Here is a 23,206-nt window from a genome sequence, read left to right on the forward strand (position 1 = left end):
GTAGGGTGTAACGAAAATTTCGCTCTATCCCCGAGCCTCATAAATCAGCTCGATTCCAAAGGCATTCATTTCCTCAATCAGATTGAGAAGCAAGGACACTCCACCATTTGGGGACAAGCCTGGCTTTCAGGGATGGACCTAGATTTAATGCCACAGTGGTGGGAAGAATGGAGTGTCTTTATCAAGGAACTTTCCAGATCAAATGTGAGGCTGAGAGAGGCCAGATCAGCTAGTGTGGGCACATGCCAATTCTGGATCCTACTCTCTAAAATATGGATACAAGTTCCTCATGTCTAAGAAAGGGTGGGGGAACCTGGATTGGTGGGCCAAACTATTATGGAAGTTACAAAGCCCTACAAAAACTAGACTTTTCTTCTCGTGCATTCTCAAGAGGAAGGTACCAACATGGGACATATTACAGGCCAGATATAAGACAGGTCTAGGGAGATGCACTTTGTGCAAAAACGACTTAGAAACAATCCAACACCTATTTATTGAATGCCCCTTCTCTAAAAAGGTGTGGATGGAGGTTGGAAGATTGTTTCAAAAGTTAGTAAGCTGGGAAGGAAGTTCGGTTCCCGAAGCTTGGCAAAGATGGTGGCAATTATATCTGGAAGGAAACATGTGAAACCTTCCTCTTATCATCGCTTGGGGCATTTTGATAGCTAGTGTTAGTGTCAATGTCTTCACACTGCCATCAGTGATCAAAATTCACTCTTTTGCATTCATATTAGGAGTCCCATTCACAGTGAGTTGCATTCCATTAGGTCATGAATCTACTGATGGTAGGGTTCATTTCAGTTTTTCCCTCATGATCCTTGCATGCTCTCTTCAGCTCCTCACTAGTCTTAGACCTACCATCTCACTCAATTCCAAGTGCCAAAACAACTACCTACCTCGCGCCATAGAACACCCTGCAATGTTGAATTGATTTCCCAGACCCAAAGCTACCTGATCCATTTGATCCAACGACAAAACCTTCAAAATCAACCAAAAATCCTAGAGCTATTATACCTAGCCTAAAATCCATATTCAATTCAGTCATCTCAACTGAGATTGACAAGGAGAGAGCCCTCTCCCGACCTGGTAGGGCTAGCTACCAGGTTAAGCTTGGTTTTTGGTTATCCTAGGATTGCCTCCCTTCAGCCTGAAGTCAATCTAGGCTCTAACATAGTGGCGAACATACTGGCGAACGTAGTTTTATGTTCCTCAGCAAAATGTATCAAGTTTAGATCTGCTTGTTGATGGTGGACAACGATCAGACACCGGAAGGCTGAAATCATTCACCTGGCGACTCCAGTGTTGAAGAATCCCAAGGTTAAGAATTTTTATGGCAACTCTACTTTTCAAGAACCAGTAGCTTGAAAAACTTCTTGGTGAATTCATTGTTATTAAAATGGATTCGCTGGATCGAAGGTATGCTCTAATGAGCCAAGATCACATTCCTGGTTTCCCAAATAAAATTCCTAAGGTAGATTGGAAAAGGAATTTGCCTACGTTTAAAGATGACGATAGGAATGATGTTGCTTTACATCTAGTTATATTTCACATGCATATTCGCAAGTTGAAGGTTGATTTTCCTTAAGATTGCTTGATGAAGATATTCATGGCCAGTCTAGAAGGTGAACCCTGATCTTGGTATGAAAGTTTGCCACCTGCTATTATTTACTGTTTAAAGGATTTTCATACCATTTTCTTTGAAAGGTATAAAGAATCTTGTCCATCCTTAATATTAGTTCAGAACTGTTGTAGACATGCTTATAGTTTTATTAAAAATCTTGAGAAAGTTTATGAAGATGATGACTTCATGGATGATGAGATCATGAAAGCCTTGTATGAAAATCCATTTCAGCGGCATAAAGAGAGCTTAGAGGATACTTGTCAAGGTGCTCAGGAAAATTTGCAGTAGGTTCAAGATCTTAGTAAAATGGGAAATGATGGAAGACAAGGTCTTATTTTAGATCTGGTCATAGAAGAAGACAGTATGCAGGGAAATCAAGTTTCAATTTTAGATTGTGATAATGTCAAGTTGGCTATTTCAGATCTAGATTCAGATCATGATGATGAAGAGTACCTTGTTCTGAATCCCATGAAGGAGAGCTCTATTGTTGAGATCATCTGGAAAGAAGAAGACAAATTTATTGACCCAAGTGTTCTCATTTCATTAGAACAAAGCCTTCACAAGGAGGTAATCCAATGCTTTTATGAAAAACAAGATGAGATATTTGTTCAAGTAGGTGAAAAATCTTCTTTGGATAACTCAGTGGTAAATGATAGAAGTGTTAGTTTTGATTTTCAAGAACCTTCTAAAGTTTTCCCTCATATGACTGATGAGTGCGATAAGAAACATGATAATTTGATTGCCATGTCATATGAAGATGATCAACAATGTTCTCAAATTTCAGAAAACCAGGGAATTGAGACTGTCATTCAGGTTTTTCATGTTTTGAATTATTATTTTCAAGAAGACAATAATCATTTGAGCAAAAGATACTATCTCCTCTATCTAAAGATGAGATAGATCAACTCCTAAAAGGTGTTACAACCCAAGATAATGCAGGTCTGCAGTGTGCACATGGTCAAGAAGGTGTTGGCGAAACTTCTTCCACTTTTGAAAATGATAACAGTCTTGAAATTAGATTTATAGATCAGCGAACAGATAATGTTTTCCTTCATGAAGATGATAGGGTTGTCATGTTTGATAATTTTGAAGAATGTTTTCTGTTTAGGAAAGACTTAGACTATGAAATTAAGGAGTATGAGCTTGAGAGAGACAGTATGCCAGAAATCGAGTCAGAATTTCTCATGGTCAAGGAATTTACAACCAACACTCAGATAGCAGAAGCTTATACTTCTCTATGCCTTCCTATCAATCAGCAATAAACTGTTCTTTCAAATCATAATGAAGGGAGTACTTGTGTTTTTGCTAGTGGGCTAGTGCTTCAGAATTTTCAAGATCCCTTCGGTATTCTTTTGAAAGCATTGGAGAAGATAAATTTTGTCTAGTTTGTTAGCATAAGCCTTGGTTTCGGTTGTTATTGTGAGTTGCCTACATGTACATCGTTCTACCTGCTCGGAGAAAGTGAGAGTAGAATTTCAATAACTAGCCATCTCCTGGATTGGTTACATTGGAAGGCCCAATTCACGTGATTTTACATATTTCATCAGTAGGTAGTGGTTGTCATCATGATTTGAAGCCCTCAAATCTCGATGGTTTGTTGCCATTAAAAAGCTTTGTAATTACTTGTTTCAGTTAAGTAAGTCTTGAGTCATTTTTTGTTTGTCATTTTCAAGTCAGTTTGTGTCTTTGAGTCATCAATATTCAGTCATGTAATTTCAGCTTGAGTTTTTGATTCCATGCCCAATGGAAGAGGCACTAGTCTACTTATTCCAGAGATCTATGGTTCTTGGAACCTCCAAGGAGCTACCATCCCCATTGGAGCCAATGTTAGTGTTAGTGTCTTCACACTGCCATCAGTGATCAAAATGTTGGAAATAATACTGAGAGGGGGGGTGAATCAGTATTATCAAGTCAAATATTCCCTTTTTCAAGTCCAGATAATATACGCTACTTCAGTTAATTAAACCCGCGTATATACGCAACTATGTAGAAGGAAACCCGCGTACACAATGCAAACTTATAATTTACTTTATCTTTCAGATGTTGATTGTTAAACTGTGTATCAGAATTAAATAACTAGTAACCAAAAATAGTAAAACAGAGCAGAAGACAATCACACACAAGAACAAAAGATATAAGGTGGAAACCCAATGTGGGTGAAAACCACCTGCTGCAATTCGTCTCTATCTTATTTTAATTAGAAACTTCTTTTTACAATGTACTGGTGCAGTCCTTTACCAGTACACAGGCTGCAACCTGCAGAGAGCAACAACCCTCTCTTGTTCTCCAGCTTCTCCTGGAAGGGAGCTACAACCCCCTTAGCTCTTGCACTAGCCAAGATACTAGTATGTAGGTGTTGGCCTACAGAAGGCTACAACCTTCTCTTTCTTCCAGGGACCACGTTTCATAAATTTTCAGACTGGATCCACATCAATCAAATATCAAGAATTTCTACATCAACCAATCACCTTTTCACCAATCAAAACTGAATCAAAATAAACACTTCTGTGACACCTGTACCTAGAACACAGTAACTGTAACCACACACCAATTATGAACCCAGAACACTGCAGCAATAAACAAAAGCAGCTAGAACATAAATCAAGAGATGTACGCTACTTCACTGTTCATAAACCTGCGTGTATATGCTTCTGTTCCAAAGCCAACCTGCGTATACGCTTCTTTCCCTTACCAAAATAGTGTGTATATGCACCTTCGCTTCACTGAACCTGCATACAGATCTATAAAGGATAATTCACTCTTTCAAATATTCAGACAGTAATTAACCTAGATTTATAGATCAAGCCTGCGCCACATATAACAGATCAAAATCATACAAAGATACTATCATTCAAGCCTTAAGATTATGACCCATCAATAGAACTTATCCTTCTTTGTGCGCTAAGGTTCCTCCTTCATTCAGATCCAAATCTGCACCATAACCCCAACCACCAATATTTCAGATCTAGCACTTATAAATATTCAATTAATTCAGATGATCCTTTGCCAAATGATCTCCTTCCCCTTTTATAGTCTTAGGCCTTTCACAATACCACGGTCCAAAACCATAATAAAACAATACCATGGACCCAATACTTGGGATCAACACTTCTGATGAGATACCATGGTCCAAAACCATAGGTTCAAATACCAAGGACTAACTACCATGGACCAAAAGTAAGTTCTCCAACATATACGCGCTTTTCCTTGCGTGAAAGTGCGTGCATACGCATACGCGCTTTTGTAACGTCTAGCCCGCATGTATTGCACCTTAGTCTAGGTGAACCTGCATATATGTCTTTTCCTTCATTCTGAAAGCCTGAACTGAGATCTGTCACCAGAGAGAGTTGCCATCAAGGACAACTCATGTGCCATAGCTCCAAACCTGTGCCATAATGCCAAACAATCTCCCATCAAGGACAACATCTGTGCCATAGCTCCAAACCTGTGCCATAATGCCAACAATCTCCCCCTTTGGACTTGATGGCAACCCCAAGATTCTCCCAATATTCTCAAAGTCATTCTCCCCCTTTGTCATCAAGGGCAAAGGGTTGTTCTCCCCCTGAGTACATGCTGAAATCTCTGTGCTGCTGTGTTGACCATGCTCCCCCTGACTGTAGGCAAGATCTGCAAAAAGATGTTCTTCAAGAAGAACCATGACTTATACATAATAAAAAACCTTCCTATCACCAAGAGACTCAATACATACATCCATCACCCAACCAAGTGGGGATACAACAGAAATTTACATATGACAACCAAGTACATTACATCTTCATCCCAGGCATAGTGGGGAAACCAAACTAGGTCGTTACATGACCTTGACACCATAAAAGAGATACATGGCATAGAGACGAAAGAGAAAGACTTATGAAAGTCATCAATAGCAGCATCTGTCAATCACCATTCAGATCAACCATGTTTTCTTCTGATCTTCCTCTGCATTTGTTCCACCTGAAATCAACAACAGCTGTGAACTAGAACCAAAAGCTTCTAAGATAATGCCAACAATGCATCATTAGAAGTTTATCTACTCCCCTTGAACCTGTGCCGGATGATCTCTGTCAGACCCATATCAGAATATCTTCAACTAGAGCCTGACCCTACTAATATCCATCAAACCTCCATTTACGCGACTGTCTCTACACAAACCGGCGTATGTACGCGGATCCTCCTTAGGCAACTCAGGTACACCCATTTTTCTCTGAAACAGACAAGATTTAATAGCAAGATGATGCATCAACTACTGCCAGCTTCTGTCTGAGGTATTCAAAAGTTTCCCTGGGCAGTGGTTTAGTGAGAATATCAGCAACTTGTTCCTTAGAAGGAACATACTCTAATTTGACCTTTTGTTCCAACAATTGTTCCCGGAGAAAGTGATACTTGATCGGTATGTGCTTGGTCTTTGAATGCATGACTGGGTTCTTTGAAATGTTGATTGCACTTGTATTATCAGATAAGATGGAGATAGGTGGTGTACAAGTGATTTGAAAATCCTGCAAGGTCTGCATCATCCAAAGGAGTTGAGTACAGCAAGATGCAGTAGCCACATATTCCGCTTCAGCTGTAGATAAAGCAATCGAACTCTGTTTCTTGCTGAACCAAGATACTAATCTGGAACCCATAAAGAATGCACCACCACTTGTGCTCTTCCTGTCATCCACGCTTCTAGCCCAATCTGCATATGTATAAGCATGAAGAGTGAGATCTGTATCTCTAGGATACCATAAGCCATAGTTTTGAGTTCCTTGAAGATACTTGAAAATTCTCTTTACTGCCTGAAGATGGGTTTCCTTAGGATTTGCCTGAAATCTTCCCACTATTCCCACTGCATGCATGATGTCTGGCCGGGTACCTGTCAAATAAAGAAGACTTCCAATCATGGATCTATAGGTTGGTTGATGCACTGCTGCTGATTCATCATTTGCACTGAGGCTGCATCCTGTAACCATGGGGGTACATACTAGTTTTGCACCTTCCATGCCATATTTCTTCAAAATTTGCTTGAGATACTTGGTTTGAGACAAAAAGATACCGCCTTCATTTTGTTGGATTTGCAATCCAAGAAAATATGTTAGTTCTCCAAGTAAAGACATTTCGAATTCTTTCTGCATCACCAAGGAAAAGCTTTGACTCATAGCTTCTTCATTGTTGCCAAAGATAATATCATCTACATACACAACAAGTATTAGCAATTTGTCATTTTCAATTTTTATATAAAGATTGCTATCTGCTGATCCTTTTGAAAAACCTTGTTGATGAAGATATTTGTCCAAACGGTAGTACCAAGCCCTTGGAGCTTGTTTAAGACCATAGAGAGCCTTTTTTAGTCTGCATACAAGATTTGGATCATTCCCAAGAATGAAACCATCTAGTTGCTCAATGTACACTTCTTCTTCTAAGTCTCCATTCAGAAAGGTTGATTTCACGTCCATTTGAAAAACTTTGAACTTCTGAAAGCTTGAGAGAGAAAGGAACATTCGGATGGCCTCAAGTCTAGCAACAGGAGCAAAAGTTTCCTCAAAGTCTATTCCTTCTTGTTGAGCATACCCTTTACAGACAAGTCTGGCCTTGTTTCTAATAACTTCCCCATTTTCATTCAACTTGTTCTTGAATATCCATTTTGTTCCTATGACATTTTTATCCTTTGGTCTATGGACCAACTCCCAAGTGTTGTTCTTTTCGATCTGCTCAAGTTCTTCATCCATTGCCTTGACCCAGCATTCATCTTTGCATGCCTCTTTTACACTTTGTGGTTCAGTGGAGGAGAGCAGTGCCAAATAGCTTGAGGCTTCTACAATTGTTCTTCTTGTTTGTATACCTGCCTCTTTCTGCCCCAAAATTTGAGATTCTAGATGATTCTTCTGAACGTACCTAGATGGAGTCTTCTCTTCTATCCTTATCTGTTCCTCTGGTGGCTCTTGAGGTTCTTCTTCATCATCAGTCTGATTTGAAGGATGGTCTTCATCCTCTTCGATATTTTCATAATTTACTTGCTTAGGAATGTTTCCTTCTTCATCAACCACTACATCAATGCTGTCAACAATTCTTCCAAGTCTTTTATTGTAACACTTATATGCTTTGCTGTGAGGAGAATAACCAAGGAGAATGCCTTCATTTGCTCTAGGTTCAAACTTGCCAAGATGTTCATCATTATTCTTAATATAGCATTTGCTTCCAAAGATTTTGAAATGTTTTACCGAAGGAGTCTCACCATACCAAAGCTCATGAGGAGTTTTAGTGTTGTTCACCCGGACATTTGTTTTGTTGAGAATAACAACCGTAGCAAATGCAGCTTCACCCCAGAAGGTTGCAGGAGTTCCAGACTCATCAAGCATAGCATGAGCCATTTGTTGAACCGTTCTGTTCATCCTTTCCACTACTCCATTTTGCTGAGGAGTCCTAGCTGTAGAGAATTCCCTTCTTATTCCATGTTCTTCACAAAAATCGAAGAATTCATTTGAGGTAAACTCCCCACCTCTATCAGACCTGAGGCATTTAATTTTTTGATCTGATTCGTTTTCAACCAAGGCTTTGAAAGATTTGAATTTTTTGAAGGCTTCGTCTTTGTGATTCATAAGTCCTATCCAAACCATTCTGGAGAAGTCATCAATGAATAATATAAAGTATTCTTCTCCTCGAGGTGACCTTTTCCTAGATGGACCACATACATCTGTATGGACTAGTTCAAGGGGCCTGCTAGCTGATCCTTCCTTCTCAGGGAAGTTAGTTCTGGTTTGCTTACCAAACTGACATGATTTGCATATTGTATTGTCTGGAATTTTGATGTCTGGAAGACCACAAACTGCCTGGTACTTGCATGCTTTCCTTATCTGTGAAAAGCTTAGATGCCCCAACCTCCGGTGCCATAACCAATGTTCATCATTTTTTCTCAAATAGCATTGTTGTTGTCCTTCTTCAAATATGTATAAATTATTTGGAGTTCTTATGCCTTTGATCACTGTTTTTCCTGTATCAAGATCACGAACACTACATCCATTTAATCGAAATATTACCTCAGTTCCTTGATCGCACATCTGACTGGCACTCTGTAGATTATGCTTCAAGCTATCAACATACAAAACATTTCCAGCTTTGACTTTTTCTTTCAACTGAACAGTGCCTTTTCCTTTTATGACTGCAGGGGTATCATTTCCAAAAGAAACTTTCTTTCCTTTTTCTAAAGCACTATATGATTGAAGTTTTTCTTTATTACCTGTCATATGCTTCGAACATCCACTGTCAATGTACCATTGATTTTCCTGTCCTTCTGCATATAAAGCTATCCCACATCTTTCTGGTTGCGGTTCCTTCATTCTCCATGTTCTGGCACTTGAGGTTTGTTCCTTCTGAGTTGTCTTCTGAAACCTGCTCCTGCATTCAGAATCTTCATGACCAAAGTTATTACAAATAGAACATTCAATTTCATTTTCAAGGGCTGAAAAGTTGTTATAGGTCCTTTTCGTGATTCCAGTCATATTTCTTTGTTTTTGAGCTTCTCTAGTCATGATTGTCTTATAGGCAACACATTTAGCTACTTTGTGGCCAAAGTTATGGCAAGAGAAACATTGGCCATTGAAGAAACTCCTGCGATTATCAAATCTATCAACCAACCGATTGTAGTTTCTACTGACATCCATTCTTGAGGCAAATTGGGAAGATTTTACCTGTGGCTGGTTGTGACTTCTGTTTGTCCTTAAAGTAGATTGCCCCCGATTTTCCTGATAGTCTTTGTTCATTCTTGAGGTAAACTTTCCCTGATTTACCTGATGATTTCTATTAGGCCTTTGCTCGCTCCTCCTTGCTGCATCAAGATAACTTTTAGAGGTGGATGCTTGAGATGCTTCTCCATTATATCCCAGACCTGTCTTGATTAGTGGAGAATGCTGCACATTGATAATCTCATCCAGAGTTTCAGATTCTTTAACAAATTTAAGATTAAGAGCTTTTGTTTTCTCAATCTCTTTTCTAAGACCAACAATTTCACATTCCAATTTTTCTTGATGTTTTTCCCTTTCAGCCAGTTGACATTGTAGAGAATCAATAATCACATTTTTCTCTTCTAAACAAATTTTGAGTTTAGAAATCTCTTCATAAATACCTTCTTCATCTATAGCATCCATGTAATCATCATCTTCAAAAGCCATTAAAAGTTTATAATTATTACCTCATTCATCTTCATCACTATTTGAGAATCCATCACTGTCTTCATGAGTGTAATAGCTTTTCCTATTTACATTTTGTTTCTTGTTCCATCTAACAGGTTCCTTCCTATTGTCAATCTTATCCTTATGAGGACATTTGGCAGCATAGTGACCGACTCTTCCATAAGCAAAGCATTTGAAAGGTAACTTACCTCGGAATCTTCTAGCACCCCGTTGAAGGTTCTTGACAAAATTTGATTCTTCTTCTTCTTCTAACACATGTCCTGACTCATAGTAGTCTCCTTTGCCTGAAGCCTTGAAGGCAGCTTCTCTCCTGTCTGATGGTCCTCCTTTCCTCATTTCATAAGCAGTTAGAATTTCGTGCAGCTATGACATGGTAAGGTTTCATAGATTTTCTTTTTCTTCTATTGCAGAAACTTTAGATTCAAACCTAGGGGACAAAGATCTTAGAACTTTTTCAACCACAATAGCCTCTTTTATTTCTTCACCCAAATTTTTCATGCAATTAACAATCTCATCTACACGAAGGAAATAGTTAGCCACACTTTCATCATTGTGCATTCTGAGATTTTCATACTGAATTCTGAGGGTTTGAAGTTTTGCTCGTTTTACCTGTTCATCTCCTTCATAGCTCAGAACAATCTTGTCCCATATTTCTTTTGCGGATTTATACTGCATAACCTTCACGAATTCTGATTGAGATAGACATCCTAATAGAGTATTGACAGCCTTTACATTTGTTTCATATTTCTTCTTCTTAGCCGGATCTGTAGGAGTTGCTGATGGAAAAGTGTACCCTGTATCTATGATATCCCAGACTTATGTACCAAGAGATTGAAGATAGGCAGTAACTCTTACCTTCCAATATACGAAGTTTGTCCCGTCAAAAATTGGTGGCCTGATAGATGCTTCTCTCTCGTAGTTGCTCATGATGATGGATCTTCCTTCAAGCGATCAAGCTTCTTCAGAAGGACCTGCTCTGATACCAATTGTTGGAAATAATACTGAGAGGGGGGGTGAATCAGTATTATCAAGTCAAATATTCCCTTTTTCAAATCCAGATAATATACGCTACTTCAGTTAATTAAACCCGCGTATATACGCAACTATGTAGAAGGAAACCCGCGTATACAATGCAAACTTATAATTTACTTTATCTTTCAGATGTTGATTGTTAATCTGTGTATCAGAATTAAATAACCAGTAACCAAAAACAGTAAAACAGAGTAGAAGACAATCACACACAAGAACACAAGATATAAGGTGGAAACCTAATGTGGGTGAAAACCACCTGCTGCAATTCATCTCTATCTTCTTTTAATTAGAAACTTCTTTTTACAATGTACTCGTGCAGTCCTTTACTAGTACACAGGCTGCAACTTGTAGAGAGCAACAACCCTCTCTTGTTCTCCAGCTTCTCCTGGAAGGGAGCTACAACCCCCTTAGCTCTTGCACTAGCCAAGATACTAGTACGTAGGTGCTGGCCTACAGAAGGCTACAACCTTCTCTTTCTTCCAGGGACCACATTTCATAAATTTTCAGACTGGATCCACATCAATCAAATATCAAGAATTTCTGCATCAACCAATCACCTTTTCACCAATCAAAACTGAATCAAAATAAACACTTCTCTGACAGCTGTACCTAGAACACAGTAACTGTAACCACACACCAATTCTGAACCCAGAACACTGCAGCAATAAACAGAAGCAGCTAGAACATAAATCAAGAGATGTACGCTACTTCACTGTTCAGAAACCTGCGTGTATACACTTCTGTTTCAAAGCCAACTTGTGTATACGCTTCTTTCCCTTACCAAAACAGTGTGTATACGCGCCTTCGCTTCACTGAACCTGCGTACAGATCTATAAAGGATAATTCACTCTTTCAAATATTCAGACAGTAATTAACCTAGATTTATAGATCAAGCCTGCGCCACATATAACAGATCAAAATCATACAAAGATACTATCATTCAAGCCTTAAGATTATGACCCATCAATAGAACTTATCCTTCTTTGTGTGCTAAGGTTCCTCCTTCATTCAGATCCAGATCTGCACCATAACCCCAACCACCAATATTTCAGATCTAGCACTTATTAGATATTCAATTAATTCATATGATCCTTTGCCAAATGATCTCCTTCCCCTTTTATAGTCTTAGGCCTTTCACAATACCACGGTCCAAAACCATAATAAAACAATACCATGGACCCAATACTTGGGATCAACACTTCTGATGAGATACCATGGTCCAAAACCATAGGTTCAAATACCAAGGACTAACTACCATGGACCAAAAGTAAGTTCTCCAACATATACGCGCTTTTCCTTGCGTGAAAGTGCATGCATACGCATACGCGCTTTTGTAACGTCTAGCCCGCATGTATTGCACCTTAGTCTAGGTGAACCTGCGTATATGTCTTTTCCTTCATTCTGAAAGCCTGAATTGAGATCTGTCACCAAAGAGAGTTGCCATCAAGGACAACACCTGTGTCATAGCTCCAAACCTGTGCCATAATGCCAACAATCTCCCATCAAGGACAACATCTATGCCATAGCTCCAAACCTGTGCCATAATGCCAACACAAAATTCACTCTTTTGCATTCATATTAGGAGTCCCATTCACAATGAATTGCATTCCATTAGGTCATGGATCTACTAATGGTAGGGTTCATTTCAGTTTTTCCCTCATGATCCTTGCATGCCCTCCTTAGCTCCTCACAAGTCTTAGACCTACCATCTCACTCAAATCTAAGTGCCAAAACACCTACCTACCTTGCCCCACAGAACACCCTGCAATTCTGATTTGATTTCCCGGACCCAAAGCTACCTAATCCATTTGATCCAACAACAAAACCTTCAAAATCAATCAAAAACCCTAGAGCTACTATACCTAGCCTAAAATCCATATTCAATTCAGTCATCTCAACTGAGATTGACAAGGAGAGAGCCCTCTCCCCTGGTAGGGCTAACTACCATGCTAAGCTTTGTTTGTGGTTATCCTAGGATTGCCTCCCTTCAGCCTGAGGTCAATCTAGGCTCTAACAGCTGGGAACAACTGTATATTCATGGATTAGTCTATTCCTTGTGAGGTCACTGTAGTCCAATGTGCATCAGTCTACTCAAGTATTCCCGAGCCAAATAGAGAAAACATCCCTCTGCAAATAAGAGTGGAACATATTAAGGAAGGAATCCCCTGGGCATATTTCGATGGGGCATCCCAAAATAATAGAGGTGGAGCGGGCTTGGTAATCTACTTAAATCAGAACAGATGCCTCAAAGCCTTGGTTGGACTGGGGAATGGAACAAACAATTTTGCGGAGTTATCAGCACTCAAACTTCTTCTCTGTTGGCTTACCCATCTAGGCATTCTCACGGTTCAGATTTTCAGGGACTCTATGAATATCATTAAATGGTTCAATGGAGAGAGAAGATGTTAGAATTACATTTTATCACCATTATTAGAAGAGACAAAACATTTAAAGCATTTTTTTAATGTGTTTTCTTTATGCCATATATACAGGGAATGCAATGTTGTAGTAGACCGGCTTTCTAAAGTGGGTTTGCAACAAGATATGGGCAGTTGGAGGATAGAGGACAAGGACCAAGGCGAGATCCGTGTGTCGGATCAACCACCATATACATAAACTTTATTCTGCTGTCACACTGTCTCTTTAACAAACAACGTTTTTTATTTTCTTATATATATATATATATATATATATATATATATATATATATATATATATATGCACTAAACAGTACTGTTATTTGTCTTTACTTTTCAGACATATATTTTTGTTGTCAATCCTGTTTGGGCTGTTTTCCTCTCTGAGGAGGTCCGGGATGACACAAAAAACAAATTTGATGTTTAAACTTTTGGACATGTTTTTTGTTTTTGTTAAGAAACTGATCAAAGGGGCTATTTTCCTCTTGAAGAGGAGGCCTGTACAACAGATTAGTGAAACTTTCAGCTTTGCCAGATGACAGTCTATATATCATCCTGGGAACGCTATGATCAATAAATCATATAGTAAAACGAATGCATTCCTGTTAATAAAAAGTTCGATTTTTTCTCCGGCAAAAAAAAAAAGTAAGAGTAAATTTATGGAAAAAAACAAGTTAAGGAAAAACTTAAAATAAAAATAAAAAAAGTGTTAATGACACATGGATTATGTGCATTAAAATTTTCCTTCTATTTTTGGAACTAATTGTTATGTTTAATGGATGAGGATGTGAGTCATTATTTTCCAGTAGGGATTCACTCAAAAAGATAGTTGATTGAGGGCTCGTGGGTGGTCAACTATAGAAAGACATAGTGTAATTGAACCTATGGTCAAGTGGATAGTCGCCCCTAACAAAGTTAGTTGAGATTAGTTGGATCAAACTAATGCAATGACTATGAAATTATAAGTAAGTTAGTTCTTTATTCTAGAGTAAGTTTGTCGCCACTCTTTACTCTATGGATTATATAGCTATTAATAAAATATTCTTTATGTTTGCCAATTAATTATCTCAGATTCTTGTAAGTATCTTTTGTATAATTATTCATCAAGTGTGGGATATTATGTTTAACGTTTGAAGTTCAAACCATTACAATTATTCACACATGTGGAGCTATCTGTATGTGGAATTTTAAGAATATTCTAAAGAGTCCAAAACATTGTCCCTAATTAGAGGGTTAAGGCATGCAAAAACCTGAACCCTAACCCATAAAATTCCCAGACATATTAAATTTTATGCTACTATCCATATGTGGAATTTTAAGAATATTCTAAGGAATATTGTCCCAAATTAGAGGGTTAAGGCATGCAAAAACCTAAACCCTAACCCATAAGATTCCTAGACATGTTAAATTTTATGCTACTAGGAAAGGAAGGGATTCATTCTTATTATGTTGTTTGTTGTTTCCTATTTGGGTGAAGCATATGGGAGTGGGATATTGAGGTAGAATAAAGGAAGTAGAAGATCTTATAGTAGCCATACAAGCCATAATGTCCATTGTGACTCCATAGTGAGTGCACTTTTTTGTATCTACTTTTCATAACCAAGAAGAAAAGAGTAAGGCATATGCTTCACCTTCTAGTTGTGTGTTTCCTAGGATACATTTTATGTTCATGTGTGGATGATGTGTTATTTCATTTCAATAAATATCTTGACAATAATTCACATTTCCTTCTTTACAAAATGATCTAACTGTAAATATTTCTACAAATCTAGCTCTAATACCATGTAGATATTTCTACAAATCTAGCTCTGATACCATGTAGAAATTTCTACAAATCTAGCTCTGATACCATGTAGAAATTTCTATAAATCTAGCTCTGATACCATGTAGAAATTCCTTGTAGATTCAAACTACATATTGTAATATGCTAAAACAATTGACTTTAATCTACTCTACTCATCGGCGGAAATAATAAACGATCGATGAAATCATGAAGCATATAAGAGAAAGAATTCAATCACACATAACACAATGATTTTATGGGGAAAGGCACAACTAAAAACTCTGGTTATCTGTATATTTCATTAGTCAAAGAATCTAGTTGAATACAATATGCTATGCTCAACCTTAAGCTCAACCTTCACAAGTATTTTCTATCCTCTTCTTGGCTGACTGCCTTTGGCCAATATTTGGCCAAATTCCTAGCCTTCCAAGCTCCTACTTCCTTGCTCTCACAAGCTCCATGCACAAACTTGTGCATCCTATTGCTTGGCATCACCAACTCATGCTCACCAAAACAATGATTAAACGTGCGCCTTCATTCCTCCTTTTAAAGGTAATTCGAATGGTTAAAAATAAGTTTTCTAATTAAGGAATGATTTATTTTAGGCCTTCTTCTGACCACATGCACCATATTTTTAATTTAGATGTTTTTACAATGGATAGTACAATGTCCCTGAACTTGAATCTCAACTGGGTCTTTCTCTGATCTGACATGCATGAGTTAATTATGAGTGAATCTTTATTTTATTGGTTGATCACTACATGCAGCACCCCCCTATTGCAAGTAGCACCCCACTATTGGAGGTAGCACCCCACTACTGCAGGTTACACCCCACTACTGCAGGTTAAACCCCACTACTGCATGTTGCACCCCATTGTTCGACAAGTAGCACCATATTGTACATCAGGCAACACCACACTCTACTTCATGTTACACCCTACCACTATAGGTTACACCCCACTACTGCAGGTTTGAACCCCACTACTGAACCTCCCACTAATTCCTCCATTAGTTGGAACTATTTTAACTAACTTTAACTCAGTTAGACTGAATTAAATAATTACAACTCAAAATAAACTCAACTAGTTCTCCTAATTGTAGGAAACACTCTACATGGCTCTAGTTAAACCCACAACTCGAATTAACTAAGCCAACTAAGTCAAATTAACTTAGTTAACTATTGCAAGTTGTCATGAGATGTGGAATTACAATTTTATTCCTAATTTAATTCAAGGACAAATTAAATTAGGATTTTTCTTGATGTTATTTTTAACATTTCTTATTGCTATTTTCAACACTCCCTCTCAATAGAAAAGGAATTCAAATGTATATTGTTCTAGTACCTTTGGAATGTTCTTCATGCAACACTTGTCATTTTTGTTGTTGCTACTGCAACATCTGAAACCCAAAAAAAAAATCATCCAAACAAACTAAACTGAATCAATTGCGTTTGCAACTGTCTACTGGGAAAATTGTGTTGTTGTTGACTCTGCTACTTAACCTCCTACTTTGTTGTCAACTCTACTCTGCACTCTTCAATATCTGACTAACACTAATCCATGTCTACTGGGAAAACTATGATGATGTTGACTCTAATACTGATTCTCCTACTCTATGGTCAACACTACTCTACACTCCTCAGTATCTGACTGACATTGATCCTCCTGCTACTGAATATTGTGGGCCCTCGTAGCAAGGTGATGATCCATGAGACAAAAACACCTCAATGGACCCTACCCAAATTCCTGCAAATCTTGGGACTATTGCTTCACATCGCCCCACCTCACACCTGGAGGTATGGACACATGTGCTCCCTATGCCCACTTGGCTCAAAATTCCCCCCTATAGGAGGCCTCTGGTTGAGTGGATGTCTCCACTTGGTCTCCTCTCTACTTCTCCAATTGTGGCTTCTCCACAACTTACTGAGGCTTCTTTTGAGGCTACATCTGAGGTTGCATGTTGAGAGGTATTCATGCTCCCTCTCAACCACCAAATATCTAGTATTTCCCTTACTCCTCAAGGCTTTGCATGCATGAGCTAAATATGATCTACTCATATTGTTGTTGCTACTTCTCTGTCATTTCTTCCACACTACTGTTGCAATCAACTAAAATAATGAGTCTAATCTCCTGAGATCTTGAAGTACTAGCTTCCATAGGGCTGCTCTCTCTGAAACTAGACTTCCTTTGAGTTTCAATCTCCCTGTGGGAAATCTCGTTGCTCCTCATCTACCAATATCAATGATCACAACTCCTTTTTTTGTCACTAAACATTGGCTCACTAATCTGCCCATTAGAAATCTTCTTGCTCCATTAAGAAGTTTGCACATAGGATCTTCTAGATTTGCACTGAACTAAAGCTCCATCAATCTACAAGGACAACTTCAAACTACTCTCTTCTATTATGATTTTAGCTCCGATACCATGTAGAAATTTCTACAAATCTATCTCTAATACCATGAAGAAATTTCTACAAATCTAGCTCTAATACCATGTAGAAATTTCTACAAATATAGCTTTGATACCATGTAGAAATTCCTTGTAGATTCAAACTGCAAATTGTAATATGCTAAAACAATTGACTTGAATTGACTCTACTCATTAGCAGAAACGATAAACGATCGATGAAATCATGAAGCATATAAGAGAAAGAATTCAATCACACATAACACAATGATTTTTTGGGAAAATGCACAGCTAAAAACCCCTGCTATTTTTATATTTCATTAGTCAAATAATCTAGATGAATATAATATGCTCTGCTCAACCTTGAGCTCAACCTACACAAGTATTTTCTATCCTCTGCCTGACTGACTACCTTTAGCCAATACTTAGCCAAATTCCTAGCCTTCCAAGCTCCTACTTCCTTGCTCTCACAAGCTCCATGCACAAACTTGTGCTTCCTATTGCTTGGTCTCACCAACTCATGCTCACCAAAACAATGATTAAACTTATGCCTTCATTTCTCCTTTTAAAGGAATTTCGAATGGTTAAAATTAGTGAGTTTTCTAATTAAGGAATGATTTATTTTAGGCCTTATTCTAACTGCATGCACCGCCTGTTTAATTTAGATGATTTTACAACTGATATTACATTGTTCCTGAACTCCAATATCAACTGGGTCTTTCTCTGATCTAACATGCATGAGTTAATTATAAGGGAATCTTTAGTTTACTAGTTGATCACTGCAAGCAACACCCCTATAACCACCCTCCTCCCACATCTACCCAAGTAACTGGATAACCGAGGTAAACATGTGATGAGAGGCTACTATGATAGGATTCAACCTTCTTGGTAACGTTAAGGAAATGGAATCAAAGGAAACACATCAACCATACCCTCCATATCAGCAACAACACTCCCATGAGGCAACCCAGCCACTCAGGCATCCTGCCCCTAGGTCCCATTGATTTTTTAGACCTCTTGACCTCTGGATGATCTCATGCTATGGGCATGCTAGCATCCCGGGACCTCTGGACACTCCCACAAGCCTACATGCATGCGTCTAGGGACTTGTCCCAGCAGACCTGTGCCAACATCCACAGAATTTAAGGCATTTTTCTAGGCCAGAATTCTGGCTACTCCCCAGAACTTGAAGTAGCTTCTAGAATCCATTAAACATATGATGAGAAGACTAATAAACAAAAAATCAACTTCAGGACTAGGCCTGACCATCCCTAACCGGGACTGACATTATTTCAAACACTTGGCATCAATGCAATCTACGTGTATGGATACAAGACATAACATGAATGATTGAAAACTCCTATGAAACATGACAAGAAGGATCACCACCTTCTCGCTTTGATTTTTATGACATAAATTAGATATTGCATCCATCATTGTAACAATGACAAGTAAATACATGATGTAACTCCACCTCCTCCTAGGCTCACCCAAGCAACCAGGCAGCCAGGTAAACATGTGATGATAGAGGTTACTAAGGGATTCAATCTCCTAGGTGACCTTAAGGAAATGGAATCGATGGAACTCATCAAACAAACCCATCCACATCAGCAACCACACCCTCAGGAGACATATCAGCTACTCAGACAGCCTGTCCCTGAGTCCCACTAATGATTTAAGTCGTTTAACCCAGAGTCACTCTCATGCTATAGGTAAGACAACGACCAAAAACTCAAAGTCGCTCTCATAGGCCTCTATGCCAGCAACTATGGACTTTTCTCAGCAAACCTGTGCCAGCGACCTCAAGATTTGAGCCATTTTCTAGCCCAAAATCTCGGCCTCTTCCTGGAACTTGATACAACTTTCCGAATCCATCAAATACATGATAACAACGCTAATAAATCAAAAATCAACCTCATGACTGGGCCTAAGCATCCCCAACTGGTATAGACATTCTGTCAAACACTTGGCATCAATGCAACCTACAGGTCTAGGATACAAGATAGAGCATAAATGACTGAAAGAACTTACCAAACATAACCAGAAGGATCACCTTCTTCTCCATAGAGCTATTATATCATCAATTAGGTCTTGCATCCATCCATTAAACAATTACAAGTAAATACATGAAATAACGATGACAAGAACCAGTCATTTAACCATGCTTATAACCAACATAAAACCATATAAATATCAAAGATATGACAGCCATTAAATCCACATAAACCAGTGAAAAATTAAGAGAACTTAGCTTTATTAGTCATAGGCAAATCCGACCAGGTTTGGGACTTCCACATGCCACCTGAACATAGACATGGTTGAACCAAATCTATCTTTCAGCTAGTCACCCCTGTGCCATATTCCAAGCATGAATGTGGGATCTCATAGAACAACCAATCCAAGAACAACTAAGGGAATCCAGAGGTTAAACCACCTCCACTCTCACCAAACCATGATCACACCAAAACTGGTGCTCCAATCACAACCAAACCAAACTTGGAATGCCATCTGGAATCCATCACTATCCTTGAGGAATTTTCCATCTCCTTGTCTCTCAAGCTTTACCGCAATCCAATCCTAGATCACTCGGCCCTAAACCGAGACCAAACTCTCAAGATTTACCGCAATCCAAACCCGGATCACTAGGCCCTTAACCAAGACTTCTCCCTCAGGCTTTACCATGTATCACGCCAAAACTAGTCAAGGGATTCCTAAGCCTTTGGGAATGGAACTTGAAACCACCTCTGCCCAGGATTCCAAAATCCATCTGGCAAACCAAAGCTCAAAACCAATGTAAACATCCCAACATACCATGGCATCCTAAAAAAGGAAAGCCTAGGCTGAAAACCATTGTCATAACTTAGAAATACCATGCCACCGACAAAATAGAACCATACACCAATGTGCAAAGCCATGCATATCCAAACCAACTAGGAAATCACACATGCAAAAGGTTACCTGTAAGTATTCATGTTGAAGTTGCTTGAGCCTACTTTCCTTTTGTTGATCCTTGCTTTCCTTCCATTCCCTTTGCTTGCTTTTCCTTCCTTGATCCAAAGCTAGAGTGCTCCAAGAAAACTCTAACTGACCAAGAGTGAGAGAGAGAGAGAGAATAATGAGAGAACTCCAAACTTGAACTAGCAAAAGGTTCAACTGAAGAAATCTATGAACTGGTCCTCAGAAGCCTTTTTATTAATGAGGCCTCTATTTTCTTCATTTTTCATTATTTTCCTTCATTTTCCTCCTCACATGCAACCTATGACCTTTCACCTTACTTTTCTCCTAATTTCCTTTATTTTCATAAATAAATGTGCCAAAAATGACTTTTTTCCTTTTAATGCCTTTGCCTTTTCCTTTGCCAATTTCCCTTAGCCAAAACACACATCCAGTGATGCCCACTAGGATATATTTTCCCAACATTTAGCTTGGAATAAGTGTCCCTTAACCATGGTCTTATTTTTCCTTTATTAACTTGTATTATATGAAATTTTCACCAATGTTGTTACAAAACCCTCCCCCTTTGGGAACACCATCCTCAATTTTAAACCACACCATGACCTCAGTAAAACCATTGACAAGAAAACATATTGCCCATGGAGCTTTATAACACAGCTCGTTATAGTATTTACAATGAAAGACTTGCTCAAAAGCAAAACATCATAACGTGACAATATAACAACCATAATAACATGACATCCATACTGCTTATTAGAGATTTATAACTTAGCTCATGGCATTATCTACATCCATATACATATATATACATATACCAAAACATCAGAAAAACATATGCCAAACATATACCAACATCAAACCAAAATTGCTTTGCCTCAACTAGCAAAAAATGAAGGATACAGGGCCTGCATCTGATCCGCCATCTCCCATGTAGCTTCGTCAGGCCTAAAGTGCTTCCACTACACTTTAACTTGCTATATGGCTCTGTTCCTAAGCATGAGATGTTTTCGTTGAAATATGCACTGATGCTCCAGCTAGAACTCTCCTTCTTACTCCACCTGCAGTACAGACCAATAAATAACATGATCAACATCCTTTATATACTTCTTAAGCAATGAAATATGGAAAACATCATGGACTTTCACTGTTGGAGGCAGTGCAAGTTGATATTTCACTGGTCCAATCCTCTCAAGGATCTCAAAAGGCTCGCAATACCGTGGTGCCAACTTGGCACATGAACCAATCCTCAAAGAGATTTTCTTGGGCTTGATGTACAAATACACATTCTCCCCAACCTAAAACTCCTTGAATACCCTGTGTTGATCCACATAACTCTTCTATCTATCTTGTCTTTCCTTTAGATTCTTCTTTATAACCTGCATTTCCTACTCCATGTCTTCCAACATGTCTGGTCCAATAAGTACCATGTTCACTAGATCACTCCAGTTTATGGGAGTGTTACAGCTCCACCCATATAATGCCTCGAAAGGATTCATCCTTAATGACTCATGAAAACCATTGTTGTATGCGAACTCAACCATTGGAAGATACTCCTCCCATTTCCTCTACTGGTGCATCACGTACATCCTCAATATATCCTCCAAGATCTTGTTGACCCTCTCTGTCTTTCCATTTGTTTGTGGATGATAAGTTGTACTGAAGGCCAAATCTATACCCAATCCTGCAAATAGCTCCTTCCAAAACTTGGAAGTGAACTACATATCCCTATTTGACACAATGTTCTTTGGAACACCATGTAATCTCACTATCTCTCTGATGAACACCTATGCTACCTCACTAGATGAATATGTAGTCTTTACTGGAATGAAGTGAGCTACCTTACTCAACTTGTCAACCATGACCATAATAGAATCACGTTGCTTTACTGTCCTTGGAAGACCTGTGATGAAATCCATGGAAATGACCTCCCATTTCCATTCTGTAATCGCTATGGGTTGTAGTAAACAACTTGGATTCTTACATTCCACCTTGACCCGCTGAAAATCTAGGCATCTAGCCACGAAATCTGCCACTTCCTTCTTCAAATTCAGCCAATAGTATAACTTCTTTACTGCCATCAACATCTTCTGATATCTTGGATGACCTGAGTATGGCTTGGTGTGAAACTCCCTCAAGATAATCTTCTTAAGCTCACTGCAATTTAGAACATAGGTCCTCTCTCTAAATCTCATCAAAACATCTATCGTGAGATGATAGTCTGCACCCTGATCACATGATGGTATTTTGCATCTCAATCACTTGTACCTGTACCTACACCTACACATGTGCCTGCACTTATACATGTACCTATACATGCACCTGTACCTGTACCTGTGCTCTGTTGTAACCTGTGCATAATCTCCATGTACTTGTCATCCCGTTGTCCTACTTGAAAGATCCTATCCTGTAACTCTGTCCCATAAGAGCTCATAGATATCATATGATTTACCTATACCTTCCTGCTAGTAGCATCCACAACCCAATTCTCCTTTCCTTTGATGTATTTGATCTCGAAGTCGAACTCGCTAAGGGTAGCCTACCATCTATCTTGCCTGGAATTTAGATTCAGTTGATCAAACAAATACCTCAACCCACTGTGATCGCTCATCAATGTAAACCTCCTACCAAGAATATAGTGCCTCCACATCTTCAAGATCGTGCGTCGGGTAGTTATGCTCATGATCATTCAGTTTCCATGACTCATATCACACTACCTATCCTTCTTGCATGATAACTCCTCCAAGTCCTCTCTTGCAAGCATCTATACACACTACAAACTCCATGTCTGGATCCATAATCTTTAGCACTGATGCATGTGTCAACAA

Source organism: Pinus tabuliformis, chromosome X (assembly GCF_031772625.1).
Source record: "Pinus tabuliformis cultivar Carrire ecotype Pingquan chromosome X, CPIR1, whole genome shotgun sequence".
Taxonomy (NCBI): Eukaryota; Viridiplantae; Streptophyta; class Pinopsida; order Pinales; family Pinaceae; genus Pinus; species Pinus tabuliformis.